Below are 19,055 nucleotides of genomic sequence, written 5' to 3' on the forward strand. Positions count from 1 at the left end.
CTTTTGATACATATATTGTACATTTTCTGTAATTTCTTCATACATTTCTTAAATCAAAATCATTATTTACACCTATTACAGTTTTCGCAGTCTTTCCATCTCTTATAATACTTTCCTAGTGCACGGTGTAGATCCTGTTAATTTCTCGCACTGCAGTTCTTCGATGCGCAAGCCGTCTAAAGGTAAGTATCCATACAAGGGTAAACCTCGCTCAGTGCAGTAGCTCCACATAGTGGATACGTCGGTGATCGCCGATCGGCGCTCACCCTCTTCGATTCAACCAGTTTGCGGTTTATATGTAGAGGAGCGCATGCCGTATCCATTTGAGCAGCTACATCACACCGAGCGGGGTTCACCCTTGTATGGATACGTGCCTTAATGATCGCACTCGGCTCAATGCAACGTAAGCTTTGCAGGCGCAATGCAGGCTTTTAAGCCTGTCCTTACGCAAACACTTTCGGGCCCAAGTTCACGACAGCGTAGTCAACAGTCGAACCTTGCGTTTTATGGAAAGTCGAAGCTCACGACAATACTAAGAGCAGCATTCGTTTCTCTGCGGTGCCATAACTTTTTTTCGCTGAAAACTGGATAGAAATCGGACAGAAACTGGATAAATTTGAAATTTTATTGTTTATGTATGAAGCATAACGTAATCAATTAACGTAAACATTAAAATTATGTATAGTTCATATAATTAGCTACAATCTGTAAAAGTTTCAAGTTTGTACGTTGTAAAAAACCAGAGAATTTTAGCATTTTCCACTAAACTCGTTTTTTTATTTAAACAATTCATAAACACAAAAAAAAATTTGATCGACTATTTGTGTATTGTTCCCGTGAATGCATATGTCTGCAAAATTTCATTTATTTGCATTGAAGAAAAGGCAGTCAAATTAACGTTTAAAGATTTGACGCAAACGATTGAACTAAATAAAAGCGTTTAAAAAAGTAAGAACTAGAAAAGGACACCGGATGGGAGAAAACAACTTAAAATAATCTGCTACGCAGACGATGCAATGCTAATCTCTCAAAATAAAGACGATTTACAAAGTACGCTGCACCAATTTAAAATATCCGCCAGAAAATTTAACATGTTTATATCCCCACAAAAGACAAAATTCATGGCTTTAATAGCAAATTTACTTAGATGTAAATTAGTGCTGGAGGGTCAGATAATAGAGCAAGTGATGAAGTTTAAATATCTAGGCATAACACTATCTAACTACGGAAAGCTCGAAACAGAAGTGGAAGATCAAGTGAATAGATCAAACAGAGCCGCAGGTTGCATGAATTAAACAATACGGAGAAATAAAAATATCAGAAATAATGCATGATAATGCAACAAACAGCAGAGATGAAATCACTTCGTAAAATCTATGGTAAGACACTATGAGACAGAGCTAGACGTATTCCGTTGGTGGGTATGTTGACGGAAACAATTATATAAAATAATATTAATTAAAACGCAAACAATTGTCAATAATATACTTATTTATTTTTGGGTAAACAAGCGTGCTTCGTTTATTATCTCGTAAGGGTTTTGTTGTTGTTTTAGCGAGGGTGTGTCTGAACCGCGCGCCTGCTGTGTCGATACTGCGAGACCACCATACTCTATTATGTCACCATGCTTGCGGTTTTACAATATGGCTAGAAAGGCAATAAATTACAGTGGCGGCTCTTGGCTTTAGGGACAGGGTCGGCAAGGTTTTTTCTCCAAAGGCTTCAATTTCATAGGAGATCTTTGGTTTTTGTTTTTTTTTATTTTTTTTTTGTTTTTTTTTTTGTTTTTTTTCCTATAAATTTAGAAACTATACCTGTTTATAAATTAACTCTAGTCTATGTTGTTTCGAAGTAGCAAAATGGGTTATAATGTATGTAATTGTAAAATTTATTATTGTTTTGGAGGGATTTTAAAAGTTTTTTCCATCGACATTTGAGACAAGTTTGACATTCTCTCCTGTTTCATGATGTTTTGACAATACGTTTTGACTCTTTTGAGACAAGAGAAATCCCGTTCATTTGAGACAGAATTTGCCCACATTTGAGCACAATAATTTATTAATTTCGGGAACAGTTTGTTGTACCTAATGAATTGCAGTATATAAAATTATACATAGTCTGTAACTTATCCCACCTTCCGAAAATATTTGAATCAGAATATAAAACTGTTAATTCATTTTCTTATTTTATTTGATTAAAAAATTATGGATAATTTTTAATGAACTTGTCTAATAGATATTTTGAAAATTCTTTGGCGTAACTTTTAAATTTTGAATAGTCAAAGAGGTCAATGACTTATAACAGTGAGTAAATAATAGATTTGCCTGGTGCAATTGTTTTAACTTTTGTCCGGAGACCATACAATTCACTGGACATCAAGACAGCCCCGTCATAAATTTGCCTTACCAATTTATTTTTGATATCAAAAAATTTAATCTATCTTTTAAATTAAAACAGCAAAAATATATTATGTCTTATGGCTTCTACGCACGTCTGAAAACCTAACAACCTCTCATAAATTTAGACGTAACGCGTATCGAAGAACAATTATTGATACTTGTGAATGACATGTTACCTCTATCAGTAGTTTCGTCTACTTCTACGGAAAAGGATCAAAAACTAATTGATTCTTTCATTGTGTGCTGTTTTAGGTACGCCGGTATATTCTTCGAGTCAGAAAATAAGTTAGAAAATTCCAGATCGTATTTGTTAAACAATTTTATTTGTTCTCTATAATTAATTTGATTTAACGAATGCTTCGATACATCCTGTCCCCTAAATGGTAATTCCTAACAACTTAAAAGAATTACAATATCAATAATAATATTAATAATTAAACGACGTAAAACTACTTACCTATTTCATAATTATCCCGGGCGCGCCAGCAAGGCAATACGTGGCTACGTACGTGAGTTTCTGCCGTTTGCAGATCACCGCTCGGCCTCGGCAGAGGTACCCGCTGCGGTACTTTGCATTCAAATAAGTACGGAGAATGTATAATTGGTTCCCTATCAGCTAATATTCCATAGCTTCTTATTATATAGCAAATCCTCGATCTGGGGACGGCATGCCGTGCCGGGCTTTATAATAAGAATTCACACAATCGCAATCGGGTGCGGGTGCATGGCTATGGGATCATTAATTTGAAAAGTCTCTTACGCACAGCGCACAGGGATTACTTAACTAACGTATCGGGATCGAAGTCTTTTAAAAACAATGAATAAAATTTAGTCTGTATTATCTCACAGATATATTTTACATTTCACAGAAACGAATATCATCAACTCCGATTAAATTAAATATTTAAAAAATCTATAATGTGTCCATAAATGTGTGGGTCGGCACTGCCGACCCTGCCGACCCTGACGAGCCGCCACTGATAAATTACTACATCTGCGTTTTAAAAAGATGAGAACCTTTCTGTATTTTAAGAAGTTGGCATAAAGAGCGTGGCAATCTGGCCTCGAAATCTATTAGTGTTTCCTTGACAAAAACATTAATTTTTATACAATCTACATTTGGTTTGTTAAACTTAACGGCCCTTGTTAGCATATGGTTTGTATATTAAATGTGAATTGTAAATGACTAATTTTATTTAGTTTTGAGAAAAGTTATTAAAAATTTAGCAAAAATAGTAATTAAAGCGTATAGCTATAGACGTACAGATATACGACGGAGATGCAAGGTGAACAACATTATAAAGTTAATGTAGGTATTTATAATCACCACGTACTTGAAACCTGCAGATTTTGAAAGCTATAGGTGTATGTATTTCAGTTGAAACGGTAAGAAGAAGAGTTCGTGTGCTCAAGGACTACATAGCAAGAGACAGTTAAGGAATCTCGAGTTATCAAGGCAGCACAAGATTGATCACGTTAATTAGTGTCTTGAACACCAAAACTGGAACATTTGAAATTGGCAAAGTGTACTATATATTTTCAAACGAAAACAGAACTTATGTAAAATCATATGATCAACGAATTCGTGTACTTAGAGGTCGAGGAAGACAAGCAAGAACGAAGATGCCAGTTCTGTTAACTGGTATAACAGAAGAAGTGTCATGTGCTGTAGAGGCATTAGGGTCGGTAAAAAAAGTCTTTTAATTTTCGTCCAATCAACTTTAATAGCTCGCAGGTATGTTAATGTGGTTCTATAACCTGTAGTTAGGCTCTGGAGAGGTGCAATGGAAAAAAATTAAATTTAGCTTAATTCGCTTAAAATAATAAAAAATATCAGATGATTCCATATAAGTTCGGTTGTGGTAGTTTTAACCTATATCGTTCACATTTTGGAAACACTTTTTTTTTCCAAAATTGTCGTATTCTTTTTTCACAAAATAAAATAACAACAGATACCCCAATAACATCTTTTCTGCAAATATTTGTTATTTTTTACAGTTTTAAAGGATTCAGCGTTTAAAGGGTTAAAATAATATATATTTTCCATGAATTTTACATTTCACATATTTTTTTTTTTAGTAGATAATAATATTACTTATATTTTTGTGTGCCCAGTGAATGATTTTCTTCGCAAGTGAATGATTTTCGTAATCAATCACCGCTATAAATAACCGTATGTCATATTCACTAAGACCTTTTTATTTAATAATTTTGGTCTCAGAAAATGATCAGTCATGCTTAATCCCCCACTAAATTTTTCCGCTAGTCTCTCGAAGTATTTAAGTGAGTTTCTGGAGCAGAATATAGGAAACCTTATTGAGCGATTACATAAATGCCTCATCCAAAGAATAGTTTCCATGCTAGTATAAAGGTATTAACCCCATCTTAAAGAAAATATAGCTATTTAACGATATAACATAACTCTATATGTGAATTCTGCTTAAATTTGTTAAAAAACATTGTAAATAATGCTATAATATAAATATCTATAATATAAAAATATTATACTATCTGAATATAGAAATACTTCTCTGTGATCGATTAATATTGCCCATAAACACATTTTAATATACGGTCTACAAAAGTGTCTTATTTGTACAACACAAATAGGAAGTGAATATGCTTTAAATAAATATTAAAAACAAGTCTGCCAGACCTTTAAAAGGGCATAGGCGCAAAATTTCGGCTCAAATGATTTTTAAATGCAATAATTTTTTTCAAATTCTGAGAAAGCTAATAAATATTTTTGAAAAATTTAAACGTAGAATGAAAGACTGCATTATTACCGAGAGCCGAAAGTCCCTTAGAATAAACAAAAAGTTTCTTTAGAATGAGATATTTAAAATTAAAAATCACACTAAATTTTCTCTTTTGTTTTTCACCCCTGTAACTAATTTTTTTTAAGCTCCATTTAATTTACAATCTCTTATCACTCGTAACAATAAGTAAATTTTATGACAATTATTAGAAGAACAAATGACATGTAGGAATTCTCTCCAGTGAGAGGCTTCCTTTAACATATAATTAACAAACTAAGTTAATAATGTAGTGGTAAATGTTAATTAATTTTATTTAAATCTGTTTAATAAGTCTGTAGGCTTAAAACGCTTTAGTCGACGCACTTCATCGTTGTCATTAAACAGTTCGCGCACTAAGTGATTAGAATGAGCACTAGTTTTGTTTTTGTATTTTTCACTGTACTTTGTGACTTCAGTTTTTACGGATTGAACTTGTAGGTCTTTTTCTATTATGTTGTTCGAAACATACCACGGAGCATTGACTATAATTCGAAGAACTTTGTTCTGGAATCTTTGTAGGATTTCTAGGTTTGAATTGCTAGCATAACCCCATAATTGAATTCCATACGTCCATATTGGCTTCAGTACGGCTTTATATATTAAGCTGTACTTATTAAAATAAATATTATAGTGGAGTCACTGAAGGTTTTCACCTCCGATTTCGTTGAACCTTCATCGATTTTCATGAAAATTGGTGAGTAGTTAGAAGATACTTCAAGGAACAAAGGCGACATGATGCCAACTTGCGCTTTTACCCTGGGGGTGGATGCCACCCCTTCTCGGGGGTGAAATTTTTTTTATTAAAAATAATACCAGAAATCGATAGTGGGGCAACTTCTAAGCAAAATTTGTTATATAAAGTTATTAACATATATCAATACTTTTTGAGTTATTAAATATCAAAAATTTTATTTTTTCTTAAAAAAAATGCATGTTTTAAAGCTGTTTTTCACGTATTACTCAAAAACTATAACCTTTTGCAAAAAAGCTATAATTACCAAAATTAAAGATAATAAAAAATTTAATACACTCCCCACTTATAGAACTAAACTAATGTTATTTCAAAGTGAGTTATGGGTAATTGAATGTATATTTTTTTCGACGAATACTGAAATCTAAGTATTCAAGCTTACATAACGGGAAAATGATGCATTTATGTAATATACTTGTTAAGCACTTGTCAAAGTCCTTCGGAGTACCTATCAAATGAGCTCCAAAAGAAGTTAATAGCATCAAAATTAAGCAAGTTATGATGAAAATAAGAGAACCCTTTCGATTTTTTTAGGAAAAAGTGAAAAATAAAACATAGGTATCTAATCGTTAAATTTTTTCCCCATTATCTATAGGTACGACTTTGCAGCTCTGTTCGTAATTCAGCCAGATATTTTGACTGGGAGGGTGTCAAATCTTGTTTTATATATATATGTATATATATATATATATATATATATATATATATATATATATATATATATATATATATCTATATATATATATATATATTTGTACAAATATTTTCGACCGTACTGTGTTATAGTGGTTTGAAGTTTCAGCAATTCGGTTATGTGAAATAAAATTCTATTTGTTATTTCTCAATATTTCGTCACACTTTTGTGACTTCTTCAGGAGAAAACTGTAAATTTATTAAGATTAGAAATTAACAAAAGCTAAATATTTAGTTACTTACAACTATAAGAGTATTAATTTAGATTTTTTTGAACATTTCGTAAGGGACATTGACTTAATTTTGATTTTGACATTTATTATTTCTTAGTTATGGTAACTGTAATAAATTTTATTTTCATAGAATATTGTCTGATATTTAAAATTCTTTTTTTAATAATGAATAGGTCAAAGTAAACCAAAGAAAATATTAACGGAATTTTAAGGTGGAAAAGTATGATTAATAGTAGAAAAATTATAGAAAGGGACTAGAGTATATTAAATTGATCTATAAAATGTAAGTGATGGTACATAGTGAGTTAGTATAAGGCTGATATTTTTAGAAATTAAATAAAAATTAAGATGGATTAATTATTAGATGAATAATTGAGTAATTTGTTTGAATTTTTACACTTTTTGAAAATATTTTAAAGGTTATTTATTATTTAGAATGTTACAGTAGATATTACTCAAATGGTTAGTATCAGTCTTATAATTAATAGATTCTGGAGTTTTGATAATGTTCAAAAAAATCTAAATTAATACTCTTATAGTTGTAAGTAACTAAATATTTAGCTTTTGTTAATTTCTAATCTTAATAAATTTACAGTTTTCTCCTGAAGAAGTCACAAAAGTGTGACGAAATATTGAGAAATAACAAATAGAATTTTATTTCACATGACCGAATTGCTGAAACTTCAAACCACTATATATATATATATATATATATATATATATATATATATATATATATATATATATATATATATATACGTCTATATAGATACGTATATATATATATATATATATATATATATATATATATATTGATGTGATCTTGATTATTGATATGAGATAATATTCTTATATGTTACTTAATTTAATCAATGTATTAATACTAATCTAATTAATTAACCAGATCACATATCAATATGTTTTCAATCTCAGGGCGAATTATAAATTAATTACTTACTTCCGTGGCTTCTAAATATTTCTTAATGGTTCCTAATCGGGATAGAAAAGAAAAGAGTAAAAAAAATACACATATGGGTTACAATTATAATCAAAATATTTTTTATTTTATTTATAAGGCAATCAATGCTTAATATTTGCTATTTCTTATTATTCTTAAACATAATATTTACAAATGGGAATCTTATTTCCTTTTGGTTTTCAATTGAAAGTTTTTATTAACATTTAACTATTAGGAGTTATTAGGAACAACCCTATTTAAGTTTGATGAAGCTTTTCTGATATTATTGATTATGTTATTCAATTTTTTTATGTGGAATTTAATACGAAAAACCCATAAATTCATGTCCAAACAAATGAGACTGACCTTTTCCTGGTGAACTGAAAATGTCCTCACACAAGACCCTTTCCTGCTATCCTTGGCTGCGATCAAACCTCGTCCTGGCTTCCAGTGATGTTCTCCTTTGAAAAACTAGCTCGAATAGCTCTCGTTCCTGCTTTTGCCGTGATGCTGTGTTCTACCTTTTTCGAAACTGCTATCAGCTACCGGGACACTCTGGGCTCAAGGAGGTTCTTTTACTCTCGACCTGGCCTACTTCTCGTTCCACGATAGATACTCCACACTCACGGAACTACACCGGCTTTCTCACTCCTCGAACACTACCGTCTACTACTCGACTTCACTTCTCGACAGCTCAAAACATTCTGATCTCACTTTGTCATCCATTCCCCTACTTTCTAAATATCCCTTCCAGATTCACAAACCAATCTTCCACCACCAACTCTCATTCGTAATATTCCTCAAAACCAATTTTTAATCTTTCTAAATATGCTTAATGGATTTCAAAAGAAAATATTTAATTCCCATTCTAAAATACTTTCTAACTATTTACAAATTTTAATGACCTATTCTCTCTTTCAAATGAGTCTTATTTAGCATAGGCTAATGATCGAAACCTTCCGCGAAAAACGATAATGAACTATCATCTATTTCACTGAGTTTTATTTAGCATAGGCTAATGATCGACCTTCCGAGAAGAACGATAATGGTACGCGTCATTCACTTTGTTTATCTAAGCACATTGTTCCGAGTTTCGTACGCTTATTCTAATCACTTCTTAAAATTAAATATAACAATTTGTTGTATACAGGTTGTTTTAAATTTATATGCCCGTGGTTGAGAAAATTGAAAATATTTTATATTAAATTGAATTCTGTTTATAATTATCAAAATTTAATTTTCATATCAAATAGAAATATAACAAATCCCCGCCTTGTATTCGATAAAATTTATCTGCATTTTTAAATAAATTTTCTCGAGGCAAAACCAACTCCCTGTATATTTCCTTACTTTAATCTACGTCTTATATCCTAACTTACTATCTACTTCATGTAATTCTGTCTTTTATTCGTGATATTTGTATACATCGTGAATATTATAAATTCCTCGGATTTTTTCCGAGTTCCTGTGCCTCAACTCATAACTATTTATCCCATTTTCATTATTCACGATGTACGGGCCTTCGAAAACAGGCATCAACTTTGCGCAAATGCCCCCAGGAAGATTTGATACTCGTAATGCCCTCACGAGTACTTTTTCACCCTTTTGGAAAGTCACTGGTCTTCTTTTTCTATTGTTTTCCTGTCTTTGGATATATTTTTCGTTGCTTCGCCGTAATCTTCTCTGTACGGTTTCAAACACCTGTTGATATTCTTTTGGCTCTTGATCTTCCCATGGCCTTATCGGCAATACACCCTTCATGATGTATTCTGGGGTCTCTTTTGTTACTGTGCTCGGAATTGTATTTAGATACCTTTCTATTTCCGCCATTTTCCTGTCCCAGTGGCGATGTTGACCATCTGTTGCAATGCGAAGAAATTTCGTCACTTCCTGTATGAATCGTTCCGAAGGATTACTCTGTGGATGCCTGATGCTGACAAAATTTGTCTCTATTCCTCGTTCTCGAAGTTGTCCCTTGAAACGATCATTTCGGAAATACGTTGCATTGTCCAGTAGAATCTTTTTTGGTGTTCCTACTATGGCTATAAAATTGTCGATTTTTCTTAATATCTCCTCCCCCTTTGTGGTGCGGCAACTATATAATTTTACGTATTTTGAAAACACATCCACCATTACCAGAATATGTTTGTTCCTTTTAGTGGTCATAATTAGATCGCTTAACATATCTATTGCTACAATGTCTAGTTTGTTTCGGGCTTCAATATTTTTGGCAATATTTTCGTTTTTGAAATTCCGACTCTTATATTTTTGACATACATCGCACTTCTGGGTAATTTCCTTTGCAATGCGGTAATCCTGTCGGCTGATGTAATTTTCCCTAAAAACGAGCCAAACTTTTCTGCTACCGATATGCCCATTGTCCTCATGTAATTTCTTTATTATCTTTTCGGCCAATGTCTGTGTCACTAAATATAGTTCCTTTCCGTCTATTCTCTTAAAATATATGTCATTTTCTACTTCCGCTCTTCTTTTCTCTCTTTCCTCTAGGTCTTCTTGGTTTGTCCTTATCTCATTTAACGAATATATCCCTTCTTCTTGTATTAATCTATTTAGTCCCACCTGTAGAGTAATTGTTTCCTTTTTTCCCGTGTCCTCATCCCGTGTTAGAGCGTCGGCTATTATGTTGTCTTGTGATGTTGGGGGTTGCTGGACGAAGACACTCCCGAACAAACAAACTTAAACTTTTTACATATCTTTATTCTTACAAGGTTAAAGGTACAGTTACAACTACGTCGACCGACATTATAGTTAGGATAGGTCAAGGTGACCCATATCTCGGTAACTATATCCCCTGACCACGCGCCAGCAGAGTTCAGCGAACACACTGATACAACAATGAATGTCTCAGGTACTCGACCTTCCCACTTATATCTTATTATATTAAAAACAATGCCCATATGTATTACCATATATGGTTATGCTATACGTATTTCAATAATGACGTGTGCTGTGTTTGCAGTCTTGCGAATGAGTTGAATACTTTGAACTTTGCTACTATCGTAATAAATTATACAAATTGCAACTATAATATTGACCTTATTCTTATAACAAATAAATTAGGAAAATTCCGTGAGGGTTGTCGTGTACCATCACATCTCTCTGGGCGGGGAAAAGATGAAAGGGAATTTCAGTAACAATTTCCTTTCATCTCTATTTTATATTATTTATGCTGACTGACGTCTCTCCTTTATAAGAAAATTAAACAAACATATTAAAGAAAATGAGAAAAGAAAAAAAATGAGATATATAAATATTTACACTGAACCTTAAGTACTAGTAAAAGTCTTATGGTGGACTATTATTACACTTTTACACTATAACACTTTTCAGTACTTATTCTTTTATATATTATACAGCTTAACGTTATTCTTATGTATGACTACTTGTTTACCCTTTTTCTCAATAATTACGTTAGGCGTTTCATCTTTAATTACGGTATATGGACCCGAAAACAAACAGTTAAGTTTTGTGTTTGGCTCCTTTTTTATTAATACCTTATCTCCTGGTTTATAAGTTATTTTACTTGTTTTGGCATCATATATTTTTTTTTTTGCTGTGTTTTGTATGTGTTAGTGTTTCTCTGGCCTCCTTTGCGGCTACTTGTAGTCTGTATTTCAGTTCCATGGGATAGTCGTCAAAATTATACAGGGGTTCTATTTCGTTTTGAACATTTGTCGGCAGTCTACATATTTTTCCGAACACTAATTCGAACGGAGTATAACCCGTTGCTGAGTGTACTGAAATGTTATACGAAAAACAGAAATATTGCACCCATGTACTCCAATTTGTAGGGAATTTTGATAGTTGTATCCTAAGGTACGCATTTAAATGTTTGTGAGTATTTTCTAAAGCTCCTATTGTTTCGTGGTGATATGCTGTTGAGTTTAGTTTCTCTATTTGCAATAATGAGCATGTTTCCTTAAATGTTCTTGCCATAAACTCTGAGCCTTGGTCTGTGACTATTTTTCTGGGTACTCCATACCTCAGAATAAAATTTTCTACCAATGCCTTGGCTACTGTTTCGGCTTCTTTGTTCTTTATTACATATCCTTCTATGTATTTACTTAGCTCACATTGCAGTGTCAATATATATCTATTCCCACTGTCATCCATCTCAAATGGTCCTACTAGATCTATAAATATTGTGTCGAATGCGCAGGTGGCAGTCGATGTGATAGTTAGAGGTTGTTTGGTTATGATAGAATGCTTATGTCTTTGACAATCGTCGCATCTCTTCACAAATTCCTCGATATCTTTTCGTAAACTATTCCAAAAATAATATTTCCTTATATTTTTGTACATTCTATTTATTCCGGCATGCCCTCCTGTTGGTAACATGTGAAAATCATTAATTATAATTCTTCTTAATTTTTCATCTGCTATATTCTGTTTGTCTTGTACTATACATATTTTGATATCTCTTTCTTTAAATATTTTAGGATCCTTTCTTATCTCTTCAATAATTGGCTGATTCTTATTATTCTTTACTAGTACTAGTTCCTTTATATTCTTTTGTGCGCACATTTGAATCAAGGCTCTCAACGATGCTCGTAGCGCAGACGTTGATCGAGGTTCTTGATATGTCGAGTTTCTCAACGACGCTCGTAGTGCAGACGTTGATCGAAAATCTCGAATCAGATAAATAATATCGTCTTCTTCATTGTACAATATACTACTATTTGTATTTTCTTCAGCCGAATCTAGCTTCATTGTTTTGCAATCGTCCTTGTCTATCAGTTTTACCTCTACCGCACTTTTCGGGAATTTCAACAATTCGACTACGTCTGGTTGATCAGTCCATTCGTTCTTCGAATCGGTGATTTCCTCCTGCTTTTTCGTTTGTGCTCTCGTCATCACTAATATACTTTTCTCTGAGTCCTTATTTAGTTGCTTTAGTTCTTCTGATGTAACTTCTATTCGTGATAAGGCGTCAGCTGTTACATTTTCAGCTCCTTTCACGTATTTAATTGTAAAGTCGTATTCTTCTAACTTCAATCTAAATTTGGTTAATCTGCTGGAAGGGTTTGTCATACCAAATAGGTACACCAATGGTCGGTGGTCTGTCAAAATAATAAATTCTTTCTGTAGAAGGTAATGTCTCCATTTAGCAATGCTCCATACTATTGCCAGTAATTCTTTTTCTATCGTAGGATAATTCATTTCCGCTTTATTAAGTGTTCTACTGGCATATGCTACCGGTTTGTCATTCCCGTTTGACAAAGTTGCTCCTAGTGCGATGCCAGATGCATCTGTCCGTAGAATAAACGTGTTCTCCTCCGATAAATCTGGGAATTCCATTACGGGGGGGTTTGATAATGACGTCTTGAGGCTTTCAAAAGCTTTTTGGCATTCTGTTGTCCACTCAAATTTTACATTTTTCCTTGATAGTCTATTTAGAGGTGCGGCTATTTCTGCAAAATGATTGATATGTTTTCTGTAATAATTTGCAAAGGCTACGAATCTTTTTGCTTCTTTTGCATTTTGTGGTATTGGATATTGTTCCAATGCGGTGATCTTTTCCGGATCTGGTGCTACACCTTTATTCGAAATCTTGTGTCCTAAATATAATAGTTCTTTTTTCATAAACTCGCATTTAATTGGATTTAATTTCAGATTTACTTTCCTTAGTCTCTCTAATACCTTCACTAAATTCTGATTATGCTGTTGTAGACTGTTGCCAAAGACTATCAAATCATCAAGATATATAAACATGTTTTCATAATTTAAACCTGACATTGCCATAGTCATGGCTCGTGAGAAACATCCTGGGCTTGTCTTTAACCCCATCGGAAGTCGTGTCATTTGATATTGACCTCTATCGGTTGCGAATGCTGTGTACGGTCTGGACTTAGAATCGAGTTCTATTTGGTAATATCCTTGGTATAAATCTAAATGTGAAAAATATGTTGCTCCTGATAAAGCGTCTAGGATTTCTTCTATGCATGGTAATGGAAATCTGTCATTCTCAATTTTGTTGTTTAGTTGTCTGTAATCTATCACAACTCTCCATTTCTTGTTTCCATTTTCATCGTTTTTCTTTGGCACTATAAGTAGTGGAGATGAGAATTCTGATATTGCATTTTCAATAATCCCGTCTTTTAACATTTTGTCTACTTGTCTATTTATTTCCGTTTTTTGTCCGTGTGGTAATCTATACGGTTTTGTATAAGCAGGTGATACTCCTTTTTGCAATTTTATTTTTGCTTTGTATACGTCCGTCGTTGTGCATGGATCGTTTTCTAAGAAAAACACATCGGAATATTTTACACATATTTTTTCTATTGCTCTTTTTTCCTCTAGCGATAAATTTTTTGTGTTTATTATATTCAAAAGTCTTTCGGCACGACTCACCGATTGTTTTGATTCTCCCATGTGGAAAACGTCGAACTTGTCTAATCTTTCGACCTTCGGTCTAAAATTCTTAACAATTATTTCTCTATCATTGATATTTAATATCCTTATTGGTATTTTTCCGTCGACTGGTTTTGAGACTGTTCCTGCCGAGAAAATTCCTTCCGCTATCTCCTGTGGTATAGTTACAAAATCTCCGTAGTGTGTCCCGATCTCGAAAAAAAATAATTTTTCACATCTCCTAGGTATTATTATCGTATAAATTTCTCCCATAGATAGCATTTTAAAATCTCTTCTCATTCCTTCTACATGTAACGATAATTTTAAGGATTCGTAATCTATTGTAGCAAAATATTGGTATAAAAAATCGCTACCAATAACCCCATCGACTTTATTTGTGAAACTCTTCATAACTGCAAATTCCTGTGTCAACGTTATCTTCTCTGAGTTATCTAATATTTCAAGGTCACACAATAAGGTTCCCCTTGTATATATAGTTTTTCCGGTAACACCTCGCAAGCTAATACGTCGGGTTTTGTTTATGTCGGTGTAGTTTTTATCTAAACATTCTTCAAATAAAACGCTGACTGTTGCGCCAGTGTCAATTAATAGTTTTTTGCGTTTTCCTCTGTAATAAACATTAATATAATTTAATCCACTTGCTGTGGAATTATCTGCCTCCATTTGATGGGCCACGAAAAAAATCTACTTCTTGTATTGTGCTTGTGTGTGGTTGCTCTTGGCGGGGCTGCTCCTCTGTTGCGAAATATGCTCCTGGTGAATTTCTGTTGCTGGGGTTTCTACCTTGCGACCAATTATTTCTCCCTCGATGACCATGTCCTGCTCCTCTGTTTCTTTGAGACCTACCTCTGTTATGATATTGTCTTACTTCGTTTCCATTTGTATTTCTATTATTATATGTCTTGTTACCTTCTTTTCTCCTGTCAAAACTATTTTTGTATCCGTTTGTTGTATTTCTTCTTCCGCCTCTATATGTTTTATTCATGTGGTACATTCCTGCAGTTTCCGTTCGAGTTAGCGATTCTTCGTTCTTTGCGCTTGTTATCGCTTCCGCTAAAGTGCTAAAGTTCTTGGCTTTCAAAATTGTCTTTATCTTGTCATTTTTTAAACCGTTAGTAAACACGCTTATTGCAATTTTTTCGTTTACTTTGGCCAGCACTTCTTCTGCATCTCTGTTTCCCTCTGCTTGTGCTATTGTTAATTTAGCCATGAGCTCCTCTAAACTTCTTCCAAATTTTTCTATTGACCTATTCTCTTGTTTCGCTGAGTTGATCTCCGCTGACAGAACAGGGATAGATTGTTTTACTAGAAACTTTTCTTTAATATCGGTTATTAGTGCCGCGTTTGAGTTGTAAGTGGTCTTCAGTCGTAATTTTGCTGCTTGCGTTAGTTTCACCTTCAACAGGTACTTTGTTAGTTGCGGTTTTCCTTCATCATCTAAAAATTCATCGTACAGTTCAATTGCGTCTATGAATGCTCTAATTGATTCTTCGGTGTTTCCTATGTGAGGGATCAGGTTCCCTGCTGTTTTCAGTTCGAATTTCTCTCCCATCTTGTCGTTGTTATGTTCAACTTGTCTTTTCCGTAGTTCTGTTTGGACTTTTCCGATCTTTTCTCCAATTTTTGCAATAATATCTGCAATGAATTTGTCTTCTGCTGCCTTACAGCTGTCACCTTTGTATATTTTATGCACCGTCCTAAACTGTTCCGTGATAGTCCTGAGTTTTTCCACCCATTTATCTGTGATTAGCTTATTTTTCCTTCGTTCTATAGTGTCTTTTGTGAGATTCCTATTTAATATAGTTATATCTTCCAGAATACGTTGAAATCTTTCCTCGAACATAAATTCGGCTTGGCCTGACTACGTTACTCAATAGTATATGGCCTAGTGTCTCGAAGTCTCAATTACTTCGTAAAGCTTATCATTGCCGTTAAGTTTATCAAATATAACAAAATGTAACATATAAAATAATATAATAAAACATAAATGTAAGTAAAATAAAAGGATCAATAATATTGGATAACCGTCAATATTTAAAGTGTCAGTAAATAAGTAAGTGAGTAATTATATAATAAAAAAAAAATCAAAATTTCAATATGAAAATAAAAAAAATAGTCATCAAACTTACTTCATAAGCAGTTAAACTGTATTGTATTAAAAAGAAAAATTACTCACGAATATGGGTTCATGTGTCTATGCATTTGGTCCTGGATTCTGGGCGTCTAACCTCAGCATCTCCATTGATTTAGATACTTCCTGTCGGATGTGGCGTCGAAGCTGCTTCTTCCATCGTCGATACAGTAGCCATCCGACGATGATTATGGTCAGGCTGAACGATACAATTTCCAAAACTCCCGGGATTGATAGCTTCTCGTTTTCGCCGGTTTCAGCTGTCACACCTCCGCTGTTGCCTGCTTGGTTTATGAAGATCTGTTCCTCTTTTTCTTTATTCTGGTTGTTTCCCATCTTACGTGTAGAGCTGCATACCTCAATCTATATGCGAACCAGAAAACTCCATTCTTTAACTTAAGGCACGGGTCGCCATGTGATGTTGGGGGTTGCTGGACGAAGACACTCCCGAACAAACAAACTTAAACTTTTTACATATCTTTATTCTTACAAGGTTAAAGGTACAGTTACAACTACGTCGACCGACATTATAGTTAGGATAGGTCAAGGTGACCCATATCTCGGTAACTATATCCCCTGACCACGCGCCAGCAGAGTTCAGCGAACACACTGATACAACAATGAATGTCTCAGGTACTCGACCTTCCCACTTATATCTTATTATATTAAAAACAATGCCCATATGTATTACCATATATGGTTATGCTATACGTATTTCAATAATGACGTGTGCTGTGTTTGCAGTCTTGCGAATGAGTTGAATACTTTGAACTTTGCTACTATCGTAATAAATTATACAAATTGCAGCTATAATATTGACCTTATTCTTATAACAAATAAATTAGGAAAATTCCGTGAGGGTTGTCGTGTACCATCACAGTCTTTTCCTTTTATATATCGGAACTCAAAATCATACTCCTGTAATAATAGAATGCCTCTATGTATTCTATTATTTACTAATCTATTCTTCATGATATGTACTAAAGCTGCATGGTCTGTTTCGATTGTGAATTTTGCTCCCAATAAGTAAAACCTCAATTTGTTTACGCAATATAGTACACTGGCAAACTCCAATTCTGTAACACTATATTTTCTCTCATGTGTTTTAGTCACTCGCGATATAAAACATATCGGCACTTCTTGGTCGTTTTGTATTTGAGACAGAACTCCTGCAAATTTTTGTATGGACGCATCAGTTCGGAGTATAAAAGGTAAATTGTAAATGGGGTGGTATATTTTCGTTCCTTTTGCGAATTCTCGTTTTAATGTTTCGAAAGCTTCCTCCTGTTCTTCTTTCCAATTCCATTTTATTCCTTTTTTAAGCAACTTTATCAGAGGGATTTCCTTTTGGCTCAAATCGGGAATCAGTTTTTTAAAATAATTAATCGTGCCAAGAAAACCTCTCAATGTTTTCAAATTCCTTGGTCTTGGGTATTCATCTATGAGCTTGACTCTGTCTTCGGATAATCTTACTGTTTTGGTGTCCAATTGAAAACCCAAATAAATGACTTCTTTTTGAAAAATTTGACATTTTTCTATGTTTAATTTCAATCCCGCTGTGTCCAATTCTTCCAGAATTATTTCTATGTGTTTCAGATGACTCTGAGTATCTTGTGAAAAAATTAATAAATCATCGATATAATGAACTATGAAATCTTCGTGGCGATTCAAAATGGTATGTAGAGCTCGGACGAGTGCAGCACAAGCACTCTGCAATCCAAACGGCACTACCTTAAACCGGTAGACAATACCATCAATAGAAAAAGCGGTGTAGTTTCTACACTTTTCAGCTAACGGTATCAACCAAAAACTGTGTTTTAAGTCAATTTTCGAAAATATGTGTGACCCCGTGATTCTTCCAAAAATGGCCTCGATGTTTAGAGGTGATTCATATTGTGATACAGTGTGCTGGTTGATATTCCTGGCATCTAAACATAATCTCAATTCTCCACTGCTTTTCTTTACTATCACAATCGGGTTAACATACGGTGAATCACATCTTTCGATGATTTGATCTTCCAACATTTTATTTATTTCTTCTTTCACCTCTTGTCGATACTTGTATGGAATCGGGTAAGTTTTTGATCGAAAATTTCCCAAGTTTTTCACCTCAAATGAATGTTCGTACTTTTTAGCCACTCGGTTTTCCTCATTGATCAAATTTTCGTAGTTTCTTAACATCAACCGCAATTCTTTTTCTTTCCCTTCTCCACATATCAATTTTCTGTCTTTTTTCTCAGATTCTTCACACATGTTTACCGTGCATTCTGCATCCTCGTTTGCATATACCTCCTCTTCAAATACCACTGTTTCAATCATATTCTTTTCACTTTCATTTTTTAGCTTTATTTCTTCTTCTGGGCTCAACTCTTCTTTTGAGGAGCCACAGGTTTCATTTTCTTTTATCTTTTTCTGACCTTTTCTCCTTTTTTTTCTTTGTCCTTGCTTCGCTGCCAAATTCATTTCCACTGTTTGTTCTTTACCTGATTCGTCCGTATTTTGTTTCTCATGTTCCTTGTCCTGTTCTTTTTCTTTTTCTTCTGTTAGTTTCATCGTATTATTTTTAAAATCTATCACTACATGTTTTTCTGCCAATTCGTCCACTCCTACTATCATGTCATGTGACATGTTTGGCAGTATTACACATTGTAGTGCATACATATTCTTGCCCAGTCGTACCATTACTCGTATGCCTTCAT

Source organism: Diabrotica virgifera, chromosome 1, assembly GCF_917563875.1.
Source record: "Diabrotica virgifera virgifera chromosome 1, PGI_DIABVI_V3a".
Taxonomy (NCBI): domain Eukaryota; kingdom Metazoa; phylum Arthropoda; class Insecta; order Coleoptera; family Chrysomelidae; genus Diabrotica; species Diabrotica virgifera.